The sequence below is a fragment of the Protomyctophum bolini genome (assembly GCF_963924005.1).
Source record: "Protomyctophum bolini genome assembly, chromosome: 19".
Taxonomy (NCBI): Eukaryota; Metazoa; Chordata; class Actinopteri; order Myctophiformes; family Myctophidae; genus Protomyctophum; species Protomyctophum bolini.
Window position 1 is genome coordinate 40,493,299 of NC_137880.1, and position 7,483 is coordinate 40,500,781.

A 7,483-nucleotide genomic window follows, 5' to 3' on the forward strand; every position below is an offset into this window, starting at 1 on the left:
GGACCTACACACTACCTTACATATTAGTGATTATTATTTAAGTTTAATAAATGTTCCATGGACCTACACACTACCTTACATACTAGTGATTATTATTTAAGTTTAATAAATGTTCCATGGATCTACACACTACCTTACATACTAGTGATTATTATTTAAGTTTAATAAATGTTCCATGGACCTACACACTACCTTACATATTAGTGAATATTATTTCAGTTTAATAAATGTTCCACGGACCTACACACTACCTTACATACTAGTGATTATTATTTAAGTTTAATAAATGTTCCATGGACCTACACACTACCTTACATATTAGTGATTATTAATTAAGTTTAATAAATGTTCCATGGACCTACACACTACCTTACATATTAGTGAGTATTATTATACACTTGATCTCTCTGCACTTTATTTTTTATTCACTATGTTGTTTTTGCACTGCTTGTCCTGTTTGCACTTGAATGTTGAATGTTGAAACTGCACTCTGCTGCCCACCAAAGCAAATTCCTAACATGTTTACATGTAATGGCAAATAAAGTCTTCTGATTCTGATTCTGATTCTATTTAAGTTTAATAAATGTTCCATGGACCTACACACTACCTTACATACTAGTGGTTATTATTTAGTTTAATAAATGTTCCATGGACCTACACACTACCTTACATATTAGTGATTATTATTTAAGTTTAATAAATGTTCCATTGACCTACACACTACCTTACATATTAGTGATTATTATTTAAGTTTAATAAATGTTCCATTGACCTACACACTACCTTACATATTAGTGAGTATTATTTAAGTTTAATAAATGTTCCATGGACCTACACACTACCTTACATATTAGTGGTTATTATTTAAGTTTAATAAATGTTCCATGGACCTACACACTACCTTACATACTAGTGATTATTATTTAAGTTTAATAAATGTTCCATGGACCTACACACTACCTTACATATTAGTGGTTATTATTTAATACTACATACTAGTGATTATTATTTAAGTTTAATAAATGTTCCATGGACCTACACACTACCTTACATATTAGTGGTTATTATTTAATACTACATACTAGTGGTTATTATTTAAGTTTAATAAATGTTCCATGGACCTACACACTACCTTACATACTAGTGAATATTACATATTAGTGATTATTATTTAAGTTTAATAAATGTTCCACGGACCTACACACTACCTTACATATTAGTGATGATTATTTAAGTTTAATAAATGTTCCATGGACCTACACACTACCTTACATATTAGTGATTATTATTTAGTTTAATAAATGTTCCATGGACCTACACACTACCTTACATATTAGTGATTATTATTTAAGTTTAATAAATGTTCCATTGACCTACACACTACCTTACATATTAGTGATTATTATTTAAGTTTAATAAATGTTCCATTGACCTACACACTACCTTACATATTAGTGAGTATTATTTAAGTTTAATAAATGTTCCATGGACCTACACACTACCTTACATATTAGTGGTTATTATTTAAGTTTAATAAATGTTCCATGGACCTACACACTACCTTACATACTAGTGATTATTATTTAAGTTTAATAAATGTTCCATGGACCTACACACTACCTTACATATTAGTGGTTATTATTTAATACTACATACTAGTGATTATTATTTAAGTTTAATAAATGTTCCATGGACCTACACACTACCTTACATATTAGTGGTTATTATTTAAGTTTAATAAATGTTCCATGGACCTACACACTACCTTACATACTAGTGATTATTATTTAAGTTTAATAAATGTTCCATGGACCTACACACTACCTTACATACTAGTGATTATTATTTAAGTTTAATAAATGTTCCATGGACCTACACACTACCTTACATATTAGTGAATATTATTTAAGTTTAATAAATGTTCCATGGACCTACACACTACCTTACATACTAGTGATTATTATTTAAGTTTAATAAATGTTCCATGGACCTACACACTACCTTACATATTAGTGAATATTATTTAAGTTTAATAAATGTTCCATGGACCTACACACTACCTTACATACTAGTGATTATTATTTAAGTTTAATAAATGTTCCATGGACCTACACACTACCTTACATATTAGTGAATATTATTTAAGTTTAATAAATGTTCCATGGACCTACACACTACCTTACATACTAGTGAATATTATTTAAGTTTAATAAATGTTCCATGGACCTACACACTACCTTACATACTAGTGAATATTATTTAAGTTTAATAAATGTTCCATGGACCTACACACTACCTTACATACTAGTGAATATTACATATTAGTGATTATTATTTAAGTTTAATAAATGTTCCACAGACCTACACACTACCTTACATATTAGTGATGATTATTTAAGTTTAATAAATGTTCCATGGACCTACACACTACCTTACATATTTGTGATTATTATTTAGTTTAATAAATGTTCCATGGACCTACACACTACCTTACATATTAGTGATTATTATTTAGTTTAATAAATGTTCCATGGACCTACACACTACCTTACATATTAGTGATTATTATTTAGTTTAATAAATGTTCCATGGACCTACACACTACCTTACATACTAGTGATTATTATTTAAGTTTAATAAATGTTCCATGGACCTACACACTACCTTACATATTAGTGGTTATTATTTAAGTTTAATAAATGTTCCATGGACCTACACACTACCTTACATACTAGTGATTATTATTTAAGTTTAATAAATGTTCCATGGACCTACACACTACCTTACATACTAGTGATTATTATTTAAGTTTAATAAATGTTCCATGGACCTACACACTACCTTACATATTAGTGAATATTATTTAAGTTTAATAAATGTTCCATGGACCTACACACTACCTTACATACTAGTGATTATTATTTAAGTTTAATAAATGTTCCATGGACCTACACACTACCTTACATATTAGTGAATATTATTTAAGTTTAATAAATGTTCCATGGACCTACACACTACCTTACATACTAGTGATTATTATTTAAGTTTAATAAATGTTCCATGGACCTACACACTACCTTACATATTAGTGAATATTATTTAAGTTTAATAAATGTTCCATGGACCTACACACTACCTTACATACTAGTGAATATTATTTAAGTTTAATAAATGTTCCATGGACCTACACACTACCTTACATACTAGTGAATATTATTTAAGTTTAATAAATGTTCCATGGACCTACACACTACCTTACATACTAGTGAATATTACATATTAGTGATTATTATTTAAGTTTAATAAATGTTCCACAGACCTACACACTACCTTACATATTAGTGATGATTATTTAAGTTTAATAAATGTTCCATGGACCTACACACTACCTTACATATTTGTGATTATTATTTAGTTTAATAAATGTTCCATGGACCTACACACTACCTTACATATTAGTGATTATTATTTAGTTTAATAAATGTTCCATGGACCTACACACTACCTTACATATTAGTGATTATTATTTAGTTTAATAAATGTTCCATGGACCTACACACTACCTTACATACTAGTGATTATTATTTAAGTTTAATAAATGTTCCATGGACCTACACACTACCTTACATATTAGTGGTTATTATTTAAGTTTAATAAATGTTCCATGGACCTACACACTACCTTACATACTAGTGATTATTATTTAAGTTTAATAAATGTTCCATGGACCTACACACTACCTTACATATTAGTGGTTATTATTTAATACTACATACTAGTGATTATTATTTAAGTTTAATAAATGTTCCATGGACCTACACACTACCTTACATATTAGTGATTATTATTTAAGTTTAATAAATGTTCCATTGACCTACACACTACCTTACATATTAGTGATTATTATTTAAGTTTAATAAATGTTCCATTGACCTACACACTACCTTACATATTAGTGAGTATTATTTAAGTTTAATAAATGTTCCATGGACCTACACACTACCTTACATATTAGTGGTTATTATTTAAGTTTAATAAATGTTCCATGGACCTACACACTACCTTACATACTAGTGATTATTATTTAAGTTTAATAAATGTTCCATGGACCTACACACTACCTTACATATTAGTGGTTATTATTTAATACTACATACTAGTGATTATTATTTAAGTTTAATAAATGTTCCATGGACCTACACACTACCTTACATATTAGTGGTTATTATTTAAGTTTAATAAATGTTCCATGGACCTACACACTACCTTACATACTAGTGATTATTATTTAAGTTTAATAAATGTTCCATGGACCTACACACTACCTTACATATTAGTGATTATTATTTAAGTTTAATAAATGTTCCATGGACCTACACACTACCTTACATACTAGTGATTATTATTTAAGTTTAATAAATGTTCCATGGACCTACACACTACCTTACATATTAGTGAATATTATTTAAGTTTAATAAATGTTCCATGGACCTACACACTACCTTACATACTAGTGAATATTATTTAAGTTTAATAAATGTTCCATGGACCTACACACTACCTTACATATTAGTGATTATTATTTAAGTTTAATAAATGTTCCATGGACCTACACACTACCTTACATATTAGTGATTATTATTTAAGTTTAATAAATGTTCCATGGACCTACACACTACCTTACATACTAGTGGTTATTATTTAAGTTTAATAAATGTTCCATGGACCTACACACTACCTTACATACTAGTGAATATGACATATTAGTGATTATTATTTAAGTTTAATAAATGTTCCACAGACCTACACACTACCTTACATATTAGTGATGATTATTTAAGTTTAATAAATGTTCCATGGACCTACACACTACCTTACATATTTGTGATTATTATTTAGTTTAATAAATGTTCCATGGACCTACACACTACCTTACATATTAGTGATTATTATTAATTTAATAAATGTTCCATGGACCTACACACTACCTTACATACTAGTGATTATTATTTAAGTTTAATAAATGTTCCATGGACCTACACACTACCTTACATATTAGTGATTATTATTTCAGTTTAATAAATGTTCCATGGACCTACACACTACCTTACATACTAGTGATTATTAATGTAGTTTAATAAATGTTCCATGGACCTACACACTACCTTACATATTAGTGAATATTAATGTAGTTTAATAAATGTTCCATGGACCTACACACTACCTTACATATTAGTGAATATTAATGTAGTTTAATAAATGTTCCATGGACCTACACACTACCTTACATACTAGTGATTATTATTTAAGTTTAATAAATGTTCCATGGACCTACACACTACCTTACATATTAGTGGTTATTATTTAATACTACATACTAGTGAATATTACATATTAGTGATTATTATTTAAGTTTAATAAATGTTCCATGGACCTACACACTACCTTACATACTAGTGATTATTATTTAAGTTTAATAAATGTTCCATGGACCTACACACTACCTTACATACTAGTGATTATTATTTAAGTTTAATAAATGTTCCATGGACCAACACACTACCTTACATATTAGTGATTATTATTTAAGTTTAATAAATGTTCCATGGACCTACACACTACCTTACATATTAGTGATTATTATTTAATACTACATACTAGTGAATATTACATACTAGTGATTATTATTTAAGTTTAATAAATGTTCCATGGACCTACACACTACCTTACATATTAGTGAGTATTATTTAAGTTTAATAAATGTTCCATGGACCTACACACTACCTTACATATTAGTGAGTATTATTTAAGTTTAATAAATGTTCCATGGACCTACACACTACCTTACATATTAGTGATTATTATTTAATACTACATACTAGTGATTATTATTTCAGTTTAATAAATGTTCCATGGACCTACACACTACCTTACATATTAGTGGTTATTATTTAATACTACATACTAGTTATTATTATTTAAGTTTAATAAATGTTCCATGGACCTACACACTACCTTACATATTAGTGAGTATTATTTAATACTACATACTAGTGATTATTATTTCAGTTTAATAAATGTTCCATGGACCTACACACTACCTTACATATTAGTCAGTATTATTTAAGTTTAATAAATGTTCCATGGACCTACACACTACCTTACATATTAATGATTATTATTTAATACTACATACTAGTGAATATTACATATTAGTGATTATTATTTAAGTTTAATAAATGTTCCATGGACCTACACACTACCTTACATACTAGTGAATATTATTTAAGTTTAATAAATGTTCCATGGACCTACACACTACCTTACATATTAGTGATTATTATTTAAGTTTAATAAATGTTCCATGGACCTACACACTACCTTACATATTAGTGATTATTATTTAAGTTTAATAAATGTTCCATGGACCTACACACTACCTTACATATTAGTGAGTATTAGTTAAGTTTAATAAATGTTCCATGGACCTACACACTACCTTACATATTAGTGGTTATTATTTAAGTTTAATAAATGTTCCATGGACCTACACACTACCTTACATATTAGTGATTATTATTTAAGTTTAATAAATGTTCCATGGACCTACACACTACCTTACATATTAGTGAATATTATTTCAGTTTAATAAATGTTCCACGGACCTACACACTACCTTACATACTAGTGATTATTATTTAAGTTTAATAAATGTTCCATGGACCTACACACTACCTTACATATTAGTGATTATTAATTAAGTTTAATAAATGTTCCATGGACCTACACACTACCTTACATATTAGTGAGTATTATTTAAGTTTAATAAATGTTCCATGGACCTACACACTACCTTACATACTAGTGGTTATTATTTAATACTACATACTAGTGATTATTATTTAAGTTTAATAAATGTTCCATGGACCTACACACTACCTTACATATTAGTGGTTATTATTTAAGTTTAATAAATGTTCCATGGACCTACACACTACCTTACATATTAGTGGTTATTATTTAAGTTTAATAAATGTTCCATGGACCTACACACTACCTTACATACTAGTGATTATTATTTAAGTTTAATAAATGTTCCATGGACCTACACACTACCTTACATATTAGTGATTATTATTTAAGTTTAATAAATGTTCCATGGACCTACACACTACCTTACATACTAGTGATTATTATTTAAGTTTAATAAATGTTCCATGGACCTACACACTACCTTACATATTAGTGAATATTATTTAAGTTTAATAAATGTTCCATGGACCTACACACTACCTTACATACTAGTGAATATTATTTAAGTTTAATAAATGTTCCATGGACCTACACACTACCTTACATATTAGTGATTATTATTTAAGTTTAATAAATGTTCCATGGACCTACACACTACCTTACATATTAGTGATTATTATTTAAGTTTAATAAATGTTCCATGGACCTACACACTACCTTACATACTAGT